The 20,939-nt window shown below is 39.6% G+C and overlaps 1 protein-coding gene across 1 annotated transcript in view; it reads right to left on the bottom strand.

The window, feature by feature from the left end:
* Positions 1 to 20,939, bottom strand: part of B3GALT1 (beta-1,3-galactosyltransferase 1) — a 359,787-nt gene that overhangs the window by 225,101 nt on the left and 113,747 nt on the right. The gene's annotated exons all lie outside the window — the stretch shown is intronic.

The raw sequence follows: 20,939 nt of genomic DNA, 5'->3' as shown, positions 1-20,939 counted from the left end.
TTTAATATGCTATCTAGGTTTGCCATAGCTTTCCTCCCAAGGAGCAAGCGTCTTTTAATTTCATGGCTGCAGTCTCCGTCTGCAGTGATCTTGGAGCCCAAATAAATGAAGTCTGTTACTGCTTCCATTTCTACTCCTTCTATTTGCCAGGAATTGATGGGTCCAGATGCCATGATCTTAGTTTTTTTAATGTTGAGTTTCAAGCCAGCTCTCCTTTCCTCATCAAGAGGCTCTTTAGTTCTTCTTCACTTTCTGCCATTAGGGTGGTATCATCTGCATATCTGAGATTGTTGATGTTTCTCCTTGCAATCTTAATTCCAGCTTGTGATTCTTCCAGACTGGCATTTCTCCTGATGTACTCTGCATATAAGTTAAATATGCAGGGTGACAGTATACAGCCTTGTCGTACTCCTTTCCCCATTTTGAACCAATCAGTTGTTCCGTGACTGGTTCTAACTGTTGATTTTTGGCCCGCATACAGATTTCTCAGGAGACAGGTAAGGTGGTCTGGTACTCCAATCTCTTTAAGAATTTGCCACAGTTTGTTGTGATCCACACAATCGAAGGCTTTTGCATAATCAATGAAGCAGAAGTAGATGTTTTTCTGGAACTCTTGTGCTTTCTCCATGATCCAGCGAATGTTGGCAATTTGATCTCTAGTTCCTCTGCCTCTTCAAAACCCAGCTTATACATCCGGTAGTTCTCGGTTCATATACTACTGAAGCCTAGCTTGTAGGATTTTGAGCATAACCTTGCTAGCATGTGAAATGAGAGCAATTGTGCGATAGTTTGAGCATTCTTTGGCATTGCCCTTCTTTGGAATTGGAATGTAAACTGACCTTTTCCAATCCCATGGCCACTGTTGTGTTTTCGAAACTTGCTGGCATATTGAGTGCAGCACTTTAACAGCATCATCTTTTAGTATTTTAAATAACTCAGCTGGAATACTGTCATCTCCGCTAGTAATGCTTCCTAAGGCCCACTTGACTTCGCTCTCTAGGATGTCCAGCTCAAGGTCAGTGATCACACCAGCATGGACATCAGGGACATTAAGATCTTTCTTGCATAGTTCTTCTATGTATTCTTGCCACCTCTTCTTAACCTCTTCTGCTTCTGTTAGGTCCCTGCCTTTTTTGTCCTTTATCATGCCCATCTTCGCACTAAACATTCCTTTGATATCTCCAATTTTCTTGAAGAGATCTCTAGTCTTCCCCATTCTATTGTTTTCCTTGATTTCTTTGCATTGTTCATTTAAGAAGGCCTTCTTATCTCTCCTTGCTATTCTCTGGAAATCTGCATTCAGTTGTTTATATCTTTCCCTTTTACCCTTGCTTTTCACATTCCTTCTTTCCACAGCTATTTGTAAAGCCTCATCAGACAGCCATTTTGCTGTTTTGCATTTCTTTTTCTTTGGGATGGTTTTAGTTGTTGCCTCCTGTACAATGTTACAGATCTTTGTCCATAGTTCTTCAGGCACTCTGTCTACCAAATCTAATTCCCTAAATCTATTCATCACCTTCACTGTGTACTCACAAGGAATATGATCTAAGTCATACCTGAGTGGTCTAGTGGTTTTCCCTACGTTCTTCAATTTAAGCCTAAATTTTGCAGTAAGCAGCTCATGATCTGAGCCACAGTCAGCTCCTGGTCTTGTTTTTGCTGTCTGTATAGAGCTTCTCCATCTTTGGCTGCAAAGTACTGTATATAATCAATCTGGTTTCGATATTGACCATCCAGTGATGTCCATGTGTAGAGTCGTCTCTTGTGTTGTTGGAAAAGAGTGTTTGTTATGACCAGCTTGTTCTCTTGACAGAACTCTATTAGCCTTTGCCCTGCTTCATTTTGTACTCCAAGGCCAAACTTGCCTGTTATTCCGATTATTCCTTGACTACCTACTTTAGCATTCCAATCCCCTATGATGAAAAGGACATCTTTTTTTGGTGCTAGTTCTAGAAGGTGTTGTAGGTCTTCATAGAATCGGTCAGCTTCAGCTTCTTCAGCATCAGTGGTTGGGGCATAGACTTGGATTACTGTGATGTTGAATGGTTTACCTTGGATTCGCACTGAGATCATTCTGTCGTTTTTGAGGTTGTACCCCATTACTGCCTTTCCCACTCTCTTATTGACTATGAGTGCTACTCCATTTCTTCTAAGGGTTTCATGCCCACAGTAGCAGATATAATGGTCACCTGAATTAAATTCACCCATTCCCATCCATTTCAGTTCGCTGATTCCCAAGATGTCGATGTTCAATCTTGTCATCTCATGTTTGACCACATCCAGCTTGCCTTGGTTCATAGATCTTACATTCCAGGTACCTATACAATATTGTTCTTTACAGCATCGGACCTTCTTTTCGCTTCCAGATACATCCACAGCTGAACGCCCTTTCGGCTTTGGCCCAGCCGCTTCACTCTTTCTGGAGCTACTTGGAATTGCCCTCCGCTCTTCCCCAGTAGCATATTGGACACCTTCCGACCTGAGGGGCTCATCTTCCGGCATCATATCTTTTAGCCTTTTAACATTGTCCATGGGGTTTTCTTGGCAAGGATACTGGAGTGGGTTGCCATTTCCTTCTCCAGTGGACCACATTTTGTCGGAACTCTCTGTCGTGACCTGTCCGTCTTGGGTGGCCCTGCACAGTATAGCTCATGGCTTCACTAAGTTACGCAAGCCCCTTCACCACAACAAGGCAGTGATCCATGAAGGGGATGTTAATGTACATAAGTAGATTTATAGGGAAATTCCTTAATGTTAAACATGTCACTGTGATGCTGAATTATATACCAAAACTCTGGAATTGGACTATCTAGGAGGAATTATAGTTGTACCAGGCATGGGGGATGGCCAAAAGAATTACTGAGAAATTGTAAAAGTGATATTGTTCCATACATTAAGGATTGGCTTTTGGAAATGTGTAATTTATCCGTTCTGGAAAAGACAGTATTTCCTAATAATCAAAGGATGAAGCATTATGTTGTTCTTTGGCATAGATTTTATGATATTTTACAAATGGCATTATTTGGTAATTTTTTCTTTGATTATAATATAGTATTATATGATTTTTTTTGTAAACCAGTGGCTATCTGTAAGTTTCAAATATAAGTTAGTTCTTTAATTTCAACCCTAACCTTTCAGTATTGTAATTTGTTAAATGTTTTTAGGGCCTTTAAGGGTTTGGGAGAGTCTTTTTTTTCTTTGTCTTTCTTTTTCATTTCAGTTTTTTTAATTCTTATATCTTGGATTCTTGAGCTTAATTTTGCTATTGTATATTGGTACTCTGTTTATATTTTGTAATCTTCTAAAAATAAAGAATAAAGATTGGGGGCAAAGTCTTTGTGGTAGCTTAATTAGAACAGGAGAAAGAAGTTCTTTTGAAAAGATGTTTCAAAATCACTTTCACCATCCCACCCCTTGGAAAACAAAAACAAAAACTTTTTTTTCCTGTTTAGGATCTAAATTTTTGACACTGCAGTACAACCTTTCCCCATTTTCCTTCACTTTGTAACAAATATCAGGAATTGAATATAAAACTGAAAGGGGCACAGAGCTCTTCCATACCATCATTGTTTCCACATCCTAATTCTTGGAGAACAATTTCAGGCTGATCTGCGATTATCTTCCCTTTTCCTTTCCTTGAAATGCTGTGGAAAAGAAAAAGCAGAAAAACCAGGACATGCTAGAATTCTTCCTTTAAACCCAGGTGGCTGGGAGCCTGGTGAACCTCCCGGGAGTGATGGGGAGACAACTGATTGCTGTGGTCACCACGTTGCCAATATCTGCTGTTCTCCTTCCCGTACCATCACAAAAGCATTAAGCCAAGGGGAGGCCTGTTTTTTAGACAGAGCCTTGCTTGGTGTGTGTGTGTGTGTGTGTGTGTGCGCACGCATGCATGTTCCTCAAAGTAGGAAGGAACAGGATAAGGAAGGGGGCTGATTGATTTAATTTAGACATTTAATTACAAATCATCGATATTGTTAATGGGATTATTGCCCTTCTATTTAATGATTCCTTCTTTTAGTCATAATGAGAAGTACCATTTTATTTATCATATTTATATAGCCGCCCATCTCATACAAGGTGACTCTTCTATGACACGTTTTACTATACCTTAGCTGGAGTTACTATATCTGTGCTGTAAATATCTGGACAACCACTGGGGGGGTTCTAAAATGCTTTGCTGGCTCATTCTAGCTTTTATAGCTCAGATACGGTAGGTAGTTCAGAGCTTAGCGGTTTGTGCAAACCAGACTAGAATAATGTTGCATATTGGATCCAGAAGATGATTTTTGCAGCCTTATTAAGCCTTTCTTATCTACTCAGGAATTTTTTTCAGCGAATAGATTTACTGTTTGTATTTTAAGACCGCCTCATGTTGATGATTCACAGTCCTATTGTGTTCTTCTGACCTCCTGCCTCTTGGAACACTTCCAGTAGCCAAACAACAAAATCTGCTGACTGATCATTTGTTCCCAAATACATGACCTGGCTTTTCTGTGGTACTGAATCATAATTCTTTTCAGTCTGGAATCAGTTCTAATGAGGAACAGAAAGCAGCACAAGGAGAAATAAAGGGCTTTCATTGATAAATCTGATCACAACCCTACTGCCCGCATCTCTATTGCTAGTGCCTAGATTGAAGGGGATTTGTACACTAAAGAGGTTGCATCACATTCCTGCTTCATGATTATCAGAAACTCTTTCTAAGGGGATGGGGCAGGAAACAGCCATCAAAACAGCCATCAAAACACCGGAATGGCCGGTGCTGGCAGGAATACCAGTTTACCGCCAACCTGATATAAGTTGCATCGGAGGCTTGAATGCTGACAATTTGGTCTGTGGAGAAATTTTCTGTTCCCTCTAATTAAACTAGATAATGTAACTCATGAGTGGTTTCTGGATCACTGCTTTTCTTACTTGAAAGGAAATCAATGAAAAAGAAGTTGCCTTTTTTTTGCAGAGGAAGCAAAAGCACATTCTTAGCAACAAGAAAACAAAGTGCGAAGATTGTTTGAATAGCCGGGAAGGGAGCACTGAAGCTGTGAGAGCCAGTTTGGTGCAATGGTGAAGGAGCTGTCCTAGAAAGCAGGAGATGGTGAGTTCTAAACCTCCCTTTGGCAGGAAAGCTGGCTGGGTGACTTTGGGCCAGTCCGTCTCTCAAGGTTGTTGTGGGAAAATAGGAAGCAGGAGCATTAGGTATGTTTGCCACCATGAGTTATATATGAAAAGGTGGGGATGATGACGATGATGATGAAAAGCCTGTTAGCACTACAGCATTTCTGTGGCCGGTGAATTGCCATTCCATTGGGAACGCTAGGTCTTCCCATTTGACTTGGTTGCATATTTCCAGCAAGTAACATGACCCTGGAACAAACTGTGTCTGCAGTCATTTCAAATGAGCCTTCACAGGAAGGGTATCTCCATAAAATACCCTTTCTGCTGCTAAAGTAGGGGAAAAGGGTACTGCAATATCACAATACACCTAATAAGCCCATGCTGTTGCTGGCTGGATTATTCACTGGTAACAGGAGCAAGAAGCTACAGTTGTTTGCATGATTACCTGGAAATAAGTCTCCGTAAACACAGAAGAACCTACTTCCAAGTAAATATTGACAAGACTGCAGTGAGATCCCAAATCACTCCCTTTAGACATGGAGAGACTTAATGTGGGAAATAAAAAGCTTCCCTTTTGTTGTAAAGGATACTATTAAGACTGTTGCATTACCTTTCTGAAGGAATTGCAAATTACTTTTTCACTCAGAGAACAAACTTATCTATGCAATATAGCTTTTCCGTGAAGGAAGTAAAAAAATTAGATGAGAGCATGGAGGCCAGGTCCCTTGATGGCTCTTAAGGAAACTCTATGTCAGAGGCATCATGCTACAGATACCCACTGCTTGGAGTCAACAACCAGAAGTGAACAACTATTGCTAATAGGCTTCCTGAAAACAACTGGCTAGTCACAAGGTGGAACAGCACAAGCTCTTAGTCACACATTATCCTAATCCATTATATTATGCAAACTTTACCAGAATATAAACACTGAATTTGTTTGCAGACCTCATAAATATGTATATGTATATGTATATATCCTTCCATGGAAAAGCTAAAATGTGTTCCTCAGTCTGGAGGCCTGTTATATCAATCAGCTTACAGGGAAAAATAGTCTGCAAAATGACTGAATATCTTTGTAAAAGTTAAAGCATACATCTCCCTTATGACAACCCATTCTTTGTTATAACACTTAGAAGGCAGAAGCATATATTCTATAAGAAAGGCATTTCTAGTGCAGATCTGGATTCAAGAATTTTCCCAGCCTTCCTATGGGATAAAGCAGGATCCATGATCAAAAGGGAAAGTTTTACTCACTTTCTTATGAAGGTGAACAGAACTTCAGCCAGTCATCCCTGAGAGATCAAAGAATAAAGGAGCAGAATATGCATGCAAGAAGGATGTATCAGATTTAAAACCTCCACGCAGTCAGGATACTGTCTAGACAAACACAGTATTTGTCTTGTCTGGACAAGGTTTCAGATTCTTCAGAATCCACCACAAAACCTCAATCTGGTATATCAGCAGTGGAAATAGGAGATATATGGGATCACATCAGACAATTGCCATGGGGTGGTGGAAGAGGAGCCTCACAGCACCCTACGGATAAACCTACTTTCCCAGCAGGACTGGAAGACATGCAAAATGGCATCGCCTGATTCAAATCCAGCCAGACAATTCCAAAGGGTAAGTGGTAACAGCATCCACCAGATAACAGATTTTGTAGATCTGTATTTCCCCTCCTTCTCACTTCAACTTGTTTCTGATACATTATTGAAAGGACATGGTTGAATGTAAGGTTGCCTTTGCCTTACCTCCACCTACCCCAACCAAGACAGTGTAATTTACATAATATGCAAATTGAGAGCTAATTACACAATTTGGGTATACTAAATTAGGCTACCTAATTTGCATAATTCCCAGCCAGTTTCTATCCCTGCTTTTACCACAAGCAGAACACAGCAGGGTGGGGAGCCAGAGGGGGCCTGAACTGTTTCTATAGTTGCAAAGGGAAAAGGGATACCCATACCACATTCTCTTTATGTCAGTAGCTGTGTTTTTATTGCAGGGGGTGGGGAGGAATTTTAGTCCATCTCTGTTCTTCTGTTTCCATCTCTACTCTGGCCTTAATTCATTATGTATGGAATTCTAGCAACTCAATGCCTGAGGTTCAGGCTTGGTTACTCATGTCAGTTTCCAGCAAATAATTTATATACTTAATATACATATTTCTCCTCCATTATCTCAAATTCTCACAATTAAGTTCATGCAGGGATGGACCCCCCAAATGATATCAAACTGCAACTCTCATCAACTGCAGCTACATGGCTAGATGTTATGGATGATGAGAGATGCCCAACAACATTTGGAGTGTCAGATGTTGCCCACACCAGATCTAAAATGAGGTGGTGTTCAGATTCTTGGGATGTGTCCAGGTAAATACTGAGTTAGTAAAATTCCAGTCAAATGCAGAAGAGGAAACCACTGTTCTCACAGTAAGCAGAAGAAATAAATCAGCCATTTAGGGAGTGAATCTATTTTCTAGATTATAAAATGTACAGTATCAAGTGAGGAATGGCTCACAGGACTTGCACTGTTCCACACACAAGATTATCTGGATGTAAAACAGCAACTGAGTCTAGCAGTGAACATTCTTCCAAGCAGGGAAACTGAAGAACAGGCAGAATGTCTTTTTCATTAACAGACCTTTACATCATCAGAACGTCTTTCCCAAGGGCCATGATGCGATACCAATATGTCTGAAGGACAAGTTGAGAAAGACTGTTTTAGACTGGCAGGCTGGCTGCAGCGGGCCCTGCATTATACAGGTGGTGTTTTTTTTTTTTAACAAGCAAAGGGGTATCATCACCATAGCCTTCAAACCACAAGGGCTACATTTCCTGCCACAACCAAAATTTTTGGAGTTAAGATCAATAGTCACCTGCTATATGAGGCACAGATTTGTTATTGCTGTAACTTAAACTCTGTAGAGGCAGCCCAATTTGCAACATATTTTTGGGAGCTTTGCTGTGAGTTGTTTGTTGTTTATTAAATTCCTTCCTGAGACTGGAATATAGCCTAATTCCTGTGGACAGTTGTATGCAGCTTTGCCACTGAAAATATTGGATTACATTAGCTTTTTCTGGCAGCACTCTGGTTGCCTTGATCTTGGAAGAGAACTCCATTTTCTCATGGAACATCTGTATTATCATCGACTAAAACATTAATAACTATGTATCCACTACTTGACTTCATTTGGCCTGAAAGAGCCTGGCTTCAGGGCCCTCAACACTGCTATTCAGTATGAGCTAAGCAACACTGCCCCGCTGTATGGAGCAGGCTTGTTGGGGAGATTCGTCTCCTATTCCAGGTAGGTAATGAGCCACTCTTGCTCACCTACAGAAGAGCTTTTATCCTCATCAGCGACAATGTTCGCCCATCTTTGTTAGAAGGAAGTTTCCATAGCATCCCTGTGTAAGAGAGACTTTGCCTTGTCTACCAACAGAAACAGAAAGCCTCCCATGGTGAGCTGTATACTATACAAAATGGTGAGCTGTACTAATAATGGCCTTCTTACCCCATTCCAATAACTGTTCAGAGAATAACATTTTCTTCCCCTTAGCTGACAGTCCACTGGATTTCAACAGCAAAATCAATAAATCAAATACCGCGACATCTGCTGCTGGGATGACTGCCTCACTCTGCTTAATTGGAGGGTTGGCCCTGATTGCTGCTTTCATCTGAATTTACTGATTTACTCATGATGAGATTGATCTGCAATTATAATCTCTTAGAACTCCCTTAAAATTCAAGTTTAACTCTTAGCAGTTATACAGGCATGTCCATGTGGTTTTCTGGGCATTCTGCTTTGAAGATATAGCAGCCTTCTTCCAAGATTTATTTTCTTAATCTTCTCAGTCATGCCTACAGCCCTGGGATTTTTTGATGATCTTTGATCCAAGGGCTGACTAGGTCTGTTTCAGCTTAGCTTTCTGAAATTACTCAAGGTCAGATGATATTAACTTAGTAGTTGGTTCAAATTACCTTTGAAACTGGCCAAGTAAATGAAAAACCTGTACTGAATTTGAAAGATTCAGTGTTCTCACTAAATTCAGCTGTTTAACATCTTTAAAATCCAACTAATTCCCAGATCTTGGCCATAATGTCCAAGACTGTAAATTATATGTTCTGAGAGGCTTTTCTCCACATCTTCTTGCACCGCCTGTGAAGCATTTTACAGGAAGGTTTAGCAGTTTATTCCACCTACATAATAAGTTGTCAATTATCCCACCTAATTTTGTGATAAAGCCCCTTCTAGCGTGAATGGTTTCAAAGGAGTTTGTAAATTAGAGGGAGAGCCAAATGACCAGAGGCACTAGTTCTGCCAACTGTGCTTCTTTCCAAAGTATCAGAGTCAGGGGGAGCTTAGGGAAGGGCTGCGCTCTTCCTCTGGCAGCAGCCCTTCTTCCCACTCAGTCTTTCTTAGCTGTATTGCTCAAAGACAGCTGCTTTCCTCCTGTTTGGGCCATTTCGCAGCTTAACATTCAGTTCTCTGCTAACAACATCGCTTCTGGGCAGAAATCTGTTGAGCATTAAAAAAAATGACTGTGGAGGCAGAAGCCCTGGTAGAAACTCACAGGTCCAGTTCCCTGCACCTTCACTTTAAAATACATTTGGGCAGTAAAAACGGAAGAGAGCTCAGAAACTGCTTAGCATGTTGCGTGAACCCAGTCATTAGGGTTTGTAAGCCATGGGTTATGGATCAGTGTGATCTGTGAACCCAGCTGACTATGACTAATTCAATGAACTATGGTTAAGCAAACCATGACTTAGCACAAAAGTATTTGCCTCTAGGAGATGTTGCATTTTACCTTGCGGTCTTCTCTCACATTTCTGGCTATTACAAGTACCATGGGATGGAAGCAATGAAGCAAAGCAATGTGGTTGCATCACTTCTTAGAAAAGGGGGGGAGGGGCATGGTGGCATCCTTTCACAAGACAGCTTCAAGGACATGTTTCACTCTTAGCATGAGCTCTCTTCTGTTTTTACTGCCCAAATGTCTTTTAAAGTCTTGAAGCACCCCTTTGAAAATATGCACAACCCTAAGATATGCTTTTAAAAGGGATTTTCTTCTGTTTTAATACATCTGTGGATACATCTTTCCCAAATAGATACTTTTCTGTGTGAATTTTTGAAAGGAGAGAATGACACTCATTAGTAGCCTGCATGGCTGCCAATCCGTGATTCAGGAGAGTCCATTTTAGGAGGTTATACTACTTCACTCGCATTGCAATCCACGGATTTTTTTCCCCTTTACATCCCTACTTGACGTCTGCTGTTCTCCCTTTTCCTCTGTCCCCACCTTTTTCATCAATCCTTTGCCATCATTTTCCATAGCAAGAGAGTCTCAGAAAAATTTGAAACTGCTCTGAGATTAATACTAGAACTCCACAGAATTCTGGTACAAGAGCACAGGCTACCTCAGATTGATAGTCAAAATGCATTAACTCTTACTGGTCTCTCCAGTCTGCCTGAGGACTCACTGAAGGCTATGTGCTGAGTGGAGGCCCTCACATTTCACATGCAAAGCTAAATGGACTGGTAGTTATTTTTTTTTTTCAGCACTGATCCACTTGAAGGCATTAGGCTATTTTCAACGATGCTACAGAGTGACGCTTGGTTTTCTTTTCCAACATGTTGCTGTTGATGAGCATGTCTATTACTCTTTTGAGGTCCTTAATAATGATGCATGGCCAATTGTGGTGAAATGTTTCATTAGCATTTCCTTTTGGGTGTCTTCTCATCACCTTAAGTTGAATAAAACAGAGGTAGCTGGGTTTCAGCCTGGATGCTCTTCCCATTCTCTGTTGTGCTTCCACTGTACGCTGCCCAGAGTCACTTGTTGAGATGGGTGGCTATAGAAATCAAATCAAGTCAAGTCAATAAATAAAAATAAGTTTCCACAGCTTCCAGACTGTTAGTTTCCTTTCCTTGCAAGTCTTGACTGATGAATAGCTGACTTTGTGCCTGTTCATTGATTGTATGTTGAGGGTTGCAAATTTTCATTTGTTGAGTATTTGTAGGATCGTGTGTGCATGTTCATGGAGAAGACTGTGCATGCTTTGGTTCTTTCACACTTAGATTACTGCCAAAATCTCCTGGCAGGTGTCCAATTCTTTTCTCCATCCCCTGATCCTAGCCCAGAACAGTGCTGTTCAGGCTGTTCTGGATCTGGTCCTGGATAAGCTCAGTTTAAAATAGCAATGCTTATATTTAGAGCCAGCCCTTATTTCTCCCTACAACCTTATTCATTCTTTGAGTTCCTCTGGGCAAGGAGGTTTTCGTTCTGAGTCATGTTCCAGGTTCATGGTCTCCAGACTCTGGGCTTTCAAGAAATTGGCCCCATGACTCTGGAATCAGCTCCTGCCTTCCCTTCATCTCTGTGAAATTCTGATGGCTTTTAAAAGATAAAAGGTATTTACAGTAAATACTTTTTAAAATTTGACTAGTAGGTTAGTGCCTGGTTGTTATTTACCCTACTGTTATGCAGATTTCTTTTATAATAATTATGGATGCATGTATCTTTGCTTGATTGTAGGGCATTCTTTTAAACATGGCTGTTGTGTTTGATTTGTTTTGTTTTGTTGATATTGGTTGTGCTAGGTAGGTTAAATTGTGAACTAATTTTGTTGTATAGAATTTTGTAGCTATCATGTTTTTCTCCTGATCTGGTAAAGGCACATAATATATAACTGCTGCTGCCTCTGAGCATCTCCATCTTCTGTGACTATTTCTCTCAGCCTAACAACAAAGCTGTCTTTCATCCACCCAGAACCAGATGCTACATCTGAAGCCATTACAGTATTGGAGAGAGGAGTTACAAGCAACCTTCTCTAACTGTAGCCAAATTCAGGGCTCCAATCCCCAATCTCTGATGATACTTGGTTAGGAACGCCTTCCTGAATTAGTGGATCCAGGCAGACAAACAGGACTAGATTCCAGCATTCACAAACTTGAATTATACCTCATTCAATCTGTCAATGTTTACAGCAGCTGCAGTCTCTGAAAGAACTGCTTTTCTGACAGTTAGATTTATATATTCCCATAAAACCTGGCTTTTGTAGGCTGACAACATATAGGTAAACAATGATGAAAAAAAATTCTCACTCTTTAATGATGATGAGAATTGTCTAACATGGAAAATGAGATCAGAGAGCAGTTCCAAGAATAGATGTTCCTATGACTTTCATGACTGTCTGATGCTGTTGGCTGCAGTTTGCCTGAAATGGAAAAATCTTTACTCACTTTCCAGAACCCATTCAAAAAGCCTCTAAGCTCAATTAAACTTTGCTTCCCTTCAGCTCCAAACAACCTTCTCAGGGGTTAGTGGAAGCAGATATACCTGGGAATGCAATTTCAAGGATGGGAGTAATTTTACCCTCATGCATGGTACAGATCCATAATTTTCATGGCCTTGGAGAAATTGGCACAGAGAACATGTTCCTTGGCAGCTTGCCACCTCTCTTAATTACAAAGTTTTAAACATGTTGTATTACTTTTAAATTATTGTTATAAATGTCATTTTAGGAAAGTATTATGAGCTCCCCTGCAGCCAGGTATTTGAATGAATACATTAAAAAATAAAGAAGGGACTATTTTAAAAGGTTGTAAATAGTGTTGCCTGAACTGAACTGATGCACAGAAATCACCAGCTCTGGATCTAAAGGACTTAGAAGCTATGCAAAGGACAATTCAGCTATAAAAAAGGAAGTGCAAACCAGACACGAGTGATGGACAGAACTTTCTTCACCCTACGCATATATCAAAGTCAACAAAGCATGAAGTGGAATTTGCCCCAAGTGGTCCTACCCAGCAATCCCAATGTAGGCATAAAGCTGTCCTGTAGTTCAGAAAAATCTGACTGAACAAAGGTTGCTAATAATACAGAAAATGTGTGCTCTGTTAATTGTGCAGGAAGATTTTAAAATGGGATAGTCTTTTTAGACTGAGTAAGAATACAATGCAGGGAGTAGATGACTTTTTGTTTCTCTAATTTTTCCTTTAGGGAGGGGGATATACTCAGGGTTGATTTTCTTCTAAGTAAATACAATACTTTGTTCATTTAATCCATTTTGTATCACTTCCCATATACAGAAAGATATTGGGAAATGATGCACAAAATATTAAAACAGTTACATAAAATAAAAACTAATAATTTAACAACTGAATACCAAACCTCAAATATAAACATGAATGCATATTCATACACACCACTCAAAACGGAAAAGGACGGATTGGAGAAACAGAATTAAGAATGGACCAATACACCTATTTTCTAGTTTTACCAATTTTATTTGTTTATGAAATGTTCTGTCCATTTTCTGCAATTTTTTGAATGAAGAAATATGTATTTATTGCTTTTGAGTAGCTTACAAATTACAAAATTATATAAAAATGTAGTATAAAATTTCAAAGATTCCCAATTGCCTCTCTGAAGACCCATATTTTCATGGCTCTTTGATAGTATAATAGGGAGAGGATGTTCTGAATATCTGGGGGTAGGCAGCCCCAGAGATGGGAAGCCATAATTGAGAATGCTCAAGCACAGGATCCCTATAGATGCCATTCCTCATTCCATCTAACGGATCTTCCCAGACCTTCTCAGACCTCAAGACCTAAGCTATGCAAGAACTCAAAGAACTTGCACCTTGCATTGCATCTGAAGATGGTTGGTAGCCAGTGCAGTCCTGCAGCAGCGGTGATGCATGGGTGAAATTAGGTAACTGCATAACTGCTCAGGCTACTGCAAACTGAACCAGATGAAGCTCCTGAATGGTTTTCACAGACAGCCCTATGTAGAGCAGGTTGTAAGAGGCCAACTGTGAGGTGACAAAAACATGAGTGACCAACAACAAAGCTTTCTGTTCCAGAAATGGCCACAAATGGTGCACAAAATTTAATTGTATGAAGGCCCTCCTGGTCACAGCCTCCACCTGCTGTTCAAGAAGAAGCTACAAGTCCAGGAGAAACCCCAGATTGTGAATGAGTTCTGTCTTGGGGAACACAACCCCATTGAGTCAAAGATGTACCATGTCTGGAAACAGGTGGATCCACAGTGATTCCATCTTTCTAATTTAGTCTCAAATCAGACTAAGCTTGTTTCTCCATATCCAGGGCCTAATAGCCTCCAAGTACTATGTCAGGTCCTCTCCACATCTTGCTTGGCCCAGGGTAGAAATACAGGTAGTCCTCGCTTAACAATGGTAATTGGGACTGGAATTTCCATTGCTAAGTGGTGCAGTCATAAAGTGTGATGTCACGTGAACCCTTCCCTTAGTGACAGCAATCCCAGCACTCCCTTTTGCCATTGTTAAGTGAGGATCACAGGTCATTAAGCAAGGACCTCCTCACAACTTCCTGCTGGCTTCCAACAGGCAAAGTCAATGGGGAAGCCGGCAGGAAGTTGCAAGTTTCAGGCAGCTCGCAAGCAGGCTGGCAGGCAGGTAACTGGCTGGTGCCGGGTAGGGGCAAATGCAAGGGTGGCCATCAAGGCACGGCATGTGAATGCGGCAGGGCCGGGGGGGGGTGCTGCAGGTGGCCACTGTGGGCTATGCGGTGCTGCAGGTGTGTGTGTGCTATGGAGTACAAGATCCCAGGGATCTCATACTCCATACCCAGGCTCCTTTGGGGAAAAAGCCATGGGAGTGCAAGTGACTTACCAGAGCAACTTGCAACTTTCCCTGCCAGCTTCCCCATTGGCTTTGCTTGTTGGAAGCTGGCAGGGAAAGTTGCAAATGGCAATCACATCATGTGGGATGCTGCAACCATCATAAGTGCCAGGTGGTTGCTAAGCACCTGGAATTTTTTTTAAAATAATTTTTATTGGAAGTTTTTTTAACAGCAGTAATAAGAATACAAACTAAAATAGAGCAGAGAAAAGGAAAAGGAAAGAGCGAAATAAAAGAAAAAGCTAAAAGTGCAGTAAGAAAAAAAGTAAAAGAAAGTATAAAAAAGAGAAAGATATAAAAAAATATAAAGAAGTGGCTTTTGATATTCATCACAGCAATTATAAGTACAATTATACAGTGGTACCTCGGGATACGAATGCCTCCACTAACGAACATTTCGGGTTATGACCAGCTTCGGCAGGAAAAACTTACCTCGGGTTACGAACTTGCCTCTACTTACGAACCGGATCCGCGGCCATTTTTCCTGCTGCCACGCGGTCGCAGCTTCCTGTGGGCGAGGTCGCGGTAGCAAGGAGACGTTCGGTGAGGCTTGTGGTGTGTTTTGCGAAGGTTTTTGGTGTGCGTGTTAGCATGGCTCCAAAGAAAATGCAGAGCAGGCTTGGCAGGAATAAGGCTCTGAAGAGAAAATTGCCTTGGGTTGCGACCAAATTCGGGTGGAGGGCGGCACGGATTAACCGGATTTACATTGAACCTTATGGGAAAATTTACCTCGACTTGAGACCAACTCGAGTTGCAACCAGAGTCACGGAACAGATTAAGTTCGTATCCCGAGGTACCACTGTATTTTAAGCTCTCTCTTTAATGTTACTTCATGACTTTCTTCTTTCTAAAATCTATTCTGTCTAATCATCAAAACCATAAATCACAAGGTCGTTTCTTTCATTTTTATTCAAAAAGTCCATAAGGGGTTTCCAGTCACCAATAAATGTAGATATTGTCCTTTCTCTAATCAAAGAAGTCAGTTTGTCCATCTCAGAAAGTTCTGTCAATTTCACCAACCATTCCTCCGTGGTGGGTAATGCCAAATCTCTGCTGCAAAACTTGATTTCTAGTCTTCCTCCTGACAAAGTGTATAAGGACATCCCTTGAAACACTTCTTAATTCTGCAAATCGTATATTGATCCTATAAACCTTAACAATCTCTGTCTCTGTGTCATCTTCATCCCAATCCAAAAAGTTAGATTTAACAATCTTTTTTCTGATATCTTCTCTAGGGTCTTCTGGAATTTCTCTAAATCTTAAATAAAATTCTTTTTCTCTCAGTTCCAGTAATGCAAAGTTGTCCACATTTTTCTCCATCTCTATTTATAACTTCTGTCTTACTTTCTAAAACTTCTGCTTTGTCATTAATTTGTTTTACATTTCCAGCCAACTGTCCTACAGATTTTTCAATCTTCTTAATTTCTTCTTTCCTATCCTTTTTATCCCTGGAAATCCTTCTTCCATTTCCTTTTTAAAAGTAGGCAACCATTTCAGTCATTTTCTTGCCAAATTCCTCAAACATTTTCTGCAATAAATCTGGTGTAATGCCCTTATCTGTAAGTTGTTCTAGTGAATCTCTCCTTCCTTCTCCTATTTTTGCTGCTTTTCTTATGGTTGCCATTATGATAAAGTGGAAGTATGTCAATTACAAGAGTGAAATAAAAGGCAGGCCTCTTTTCTTTCTTTCCCCCCGTTTTGCTTTTCTCTGTCTTGAATACTTTAGTCCCAGTTAGCTCTCCACAGTTAGTCACACAGTCTGGCTCATATTACCCATATCTTATTTTGTAAAATCCACCAATTATCTACTTTCTTTAATAATAAATAATCAGCATTCCCACAAAGGTCTGGTCTGTATATCTGATTAATTTTACTATTTTCAAAGGCACTTTCATCAGAAAAAAAATAGTCTTCTGTTTTTAAAATTACTGTTCCCTTTATTCATGTAAAACTTTCTTGAATCACAATATTGTTAAGCTTTTTGCTTTTAAATTAAAATCCTTTAAGATAATATTTTTTCCCTCTTTTTAATTCCAAAAAGAAAGCAACTCACTGAAAGTCTTTGTTCTTTCCTGCCATTTGGAATATCTCTCTCAAGTTATAAATTAATTGTATTCAAAAGTGTTTAAGAAAGTGAGGCTTTTGTGAGTCATATGTCCTTAAAGGCTGCATAGTGGTTTAGGGCACATTGATATTCCCTTGGCTCTCAAGCTACTCAACTCATGGTCAACTACAAGAAACTCAGTTCCTGTGGTCTCCTTGCAAGGAGCAGCTATCCAGAGTGCAGTGAGCGATCCCCCAATCTCTCCTTCTCTGGAGAGAATTTTGTCAGCCAGAACCTGCTGCCTGGGCGCCGATTTCACCGTAGTGCCATCCCCGCTCATGGAGATACTCACAGGGATGCGTAATCTGCCATAGGTCCTCACCCAGAAGCCCAGATTGTGATCAAGTGACCATGGGGGTGCTAGGACAGCTGGAACTTTGAGTAGTCGTTAGTACCACTTGTTCAGTGCTGTCGTAACTTTGAAACTTCGCTGAAAATCAACTGAGGACTACCTGTATATAACTAGATACCATCAGCATAATGTGTTTTTCTTTTTATAAATTTTAATTATGTATTTATTTATTTTAATTTGATGTAAACTGCCCAGAGTCCCCCATTGGGGGGAGATGGGCGGGGATAAGTCAAATAAATAAATAAATAAATAAATAAATAAATAAATAAATAAATAAATAAAATATTGCTCATATCTCACTTCGTGCAAGTGTCCCAGTGGTTTCATGTAAATGTTAAGCAGCAGAAGAGAGAATACAAAGTCATGTGGCATGCTGTAGTTGAGCTCCCTAGATTTCAAACTCTCCCCTTCACTATTACCAACTAGAATTGACTGCTCTAGGAGGAGAACCACTCCAAAATTGTGTTTCCCACTCTCAACCCTTATAGCCATTCTAGAACTATATATAGTGTATCATAAAACAAAGCTGACATTACTTCTCCTTGTTCTTCACTGGCCTTGGAATGCTAAAATTCCAAGAGCTCTTTCCATTTCTCCATGGCTCTGGGAATGCTACTGCTGCTGTCACTGTGTCAGGTACCATAAAACTGAACAAGATTAAGGAAGCAAGTCTTCAGTAAGATATCTTTGATGCTAGTCTTGAGGTACATTGCTAAAAGTCAACAATAACTTGATGGCACAAAATCAAAACCGTCAGTCTTGGGGTAAATCATGGAAATTGCAAGAGGAATTTCTAACTTTCATTTATAGTGAGTTCATGAAAGCAGAGTCTCCTTTGAATTATTCAAAATGTTTCTTCCCAGGTTTCTTTTCTTTCTTTTTATTTAAGCTTTTAACAGATTTTTAGAAAGTTAAAGATACAAGCACAAAGTAAGAAAAAACAACTATAGAGTAAAAAACATTATAGACTTTTTAGTAATGCTTTCTCACCTTCCCTTCCATCTGTTTCCCAACTGCCAATTTAAATATTTGTACTTTACATTGAACATTGAGGGTAATTGCTAATAGCTTGTTTAACTCACTTCATCTGTTATTTTTTATTGGTCTCCTAACCTTTTTCTAGAAACCACATTCCAAATGTCTAAATTTGCCTTGGTGTGTGATGTGTAGTATATAAGGGAGCAATTCCTGTTTAAATTTGGTTAGACTTCTATTATGGATATATATTATAACTTTTGTCATTGCTGCATATTCTCCAATTTTGGTCTCCCAGTCTTGTATCATTGGCAAAGTTTCTCTTTTACAATGTTGTGCCAAATTTGTCCTTGCTGCTGTTAGCATGTAGCTTAACAAATTATGATATTTTTCATTTAAATAATATAGAAGTATTTAGGGTTTAAATTCAAATTTTATTTTTAAAATTTTCTGACTATTTTATTTCTTTCCAGGACATTTGAAGGTATTTTTACATAACCACTATATGTAATAAATGTTCCTTTTTGTTGTGGTATTTCCAGCATTTATTGTTATATGATTTGCCTATCTTGGTAATTGTTGATAGAGTTACATTCCAGCTGTAAAACACTTTATAACAATTTTCCCTTAAACTGTAGCTTGGAGTGAATTTTATTGCTTTTTTTCTATAGCTCTTCTCATTGTTGTACCGTGATTACTTCTTTGAAGTTTTGCTTCTACTTTAGTAGAGTTTAGTTTTTGATTTATTCCATCTCCATGCCAAATTTCAATAATAAATTATGTATACATCCTGGGTGGGGAATTCTGGGAGCTGAAGTCCACACATCTTAAAGTTGCCAACTTTGAAAAACACTGTAATAGATTGTTTTGTATAAGTGTTTCAAATCCTATCAAACAAATCCTGTCTGCCAAAACTTGTGATTACAAATAATATGGGAGAGAGTGGACTCTAGTAAAGGTGCAAGTCAAGGGTGTCCACTTTCTTCCCAGGTTTCTTGTCAGCTGGGCTGAGACTCACTTTCCATCTCTTGATTGTTCTGTCCACTCTCCCGTTCATTCCTTTCTTAGCCTCCCCATAATCTCTCACACACTGCTGATTGGGAAAGGCTTTTAAAAAGAGAAGACTAAAAGAGATGCTGATATGTAGGTGTAAAATGAGAGCTCTTTAGATTTTATCTAAGTTGGAGAAGAATCTGGAAGTTTTGAAGTGTGCGTTTATGGGCTTTCATAACTTTGTGGTGAGTTTGGTATATACACTTTCCAGGCCCTTTTAACATTGGCCCTTTCTTTCCTTGTCCTGTAACAAATGGCTGCATTTGCAGTACAGTATATTATGTAATTGAAGCTTAAATATTCTGCAATTGCATTAATTTCCTTCTGATTTTGCCTGAAACACAGTGCCCCACAATAAACCAGAAGTTCAAATGGAATAGGATACAGTTCTTTTCTTTGAATGTTTTTTTTCCTATGAACAAAGTCTAAGAGCTTTCCTGATTCCTTGAGCAGAGAAGTATGTGCTCAATGAAGCTGAAACCCTGAGTCCATTCCTGCTGCCCTTTGAGTTGTAGACTATTTAAAAAATGAGATATATGAGAAATGATGTTTGGTCCATAACAAAAAATGTGTGCTGCTTTCTTCCTAAGAAATGTCAAACTCCATTGCCATTAATGTCCTTTCTTGCCTGTTCTTCATTTTAGAGATGCAAGAGAAACAGAGAGTCATGATCAAAAGACAGCATCCCATTCCAGTGTGTTAGGAGAGGTTTTGCTTAGGGTGTGAACCTCACACCATTTGCGAAAGTAGATAAATCCTTAGGAAAAGCAATCTAAATGTGCAATGACAAAGAACTTGCTTGGTGGCCAGAGAATGTTGTGTCTGAGTTTGAGGAGGGCAGTGGAATGCAGTATTTTGGAAGAGAGCTGGTGTAGCTGACAGGCTGGGAAGGATCACCCTACAGTGCAGCATTTTGTGGCAGATATCACATGTGTTCTCACAGTAATTAGATGAACTAGAGATAAGAAGTCTTGATCAGCTCTTCTACTCCACCCTGTCTCTCCCCAATAACAAACAAGCAACAGCAACATCTCATAAAAGAAAAGAGGCTCACCCAACCCATAGGATAATGTAGGGCTGATGGGATATTTCTACTTAAAACTTCTTAAAAGTTTTAATTTGGGGTGGTAGTGGTAGAAAAAGAGGCGTTACTAAGCACAAGGAGGCATTTGGAAGAAAAAAGCAGGACTCATGAATAATTGAACAATTACACTCTTAGTTTTGCCTGTGAGTGTGTCCAACATTCTGCCCCATCTTGGCATATCTTGGGAAGGACAGGTTGGGAACTTTCATTTAGCAAGGTAGATTTTCATTATCATAATTGCGTAGATACCATAAGTGCTCATTAAAATGTAAAGATGGCAGGGAAAAACTGACAGTATTGTGGATGAAAGCACATTTTATTTTTTCATATTTCAATGTTTTTAACTCAAAACCTTTTTATAATGTTTAAGAAATCTGAACATTAATTCTTATATATTAAAAGAATCTGAGAAAAATTGAATCCATTCACTCTAATTCAATTGACAAGATGATGTCCAACATGGATATAGCCATACTTTATTAGCCTACTAGTGTGCAAAATTCAGTATGGAGGCAAATCAAACTCACCTTGCCCAGACCTATTTAAAAGTATGGCTGAATAGAGAGTCTAACTTAGACTTTTGGAAGCTA

The sequence above is a fragment of the Python bivittatus genome, unplaced genomic scaffold (assembly GCF_059951505.1).
Source record: "Python bivittatus isolate LINGU-HERP-01145 unplaced genomic scaffold, Pbiv_v1 ctg000480_np1212, whole genome shotgun sequence".
Classification (NCBI taxonomy): domain Eukaryota; kingdom Metazoa; phylum Chordata; class Lepidosauria; order Squamata; family Pythonidae; genus Python; species Python bivittatus.
Note: the sequence above shows the minus strand (reverse complement) of the source record. Positions and strands in the feature narration are given on the sequence as shown.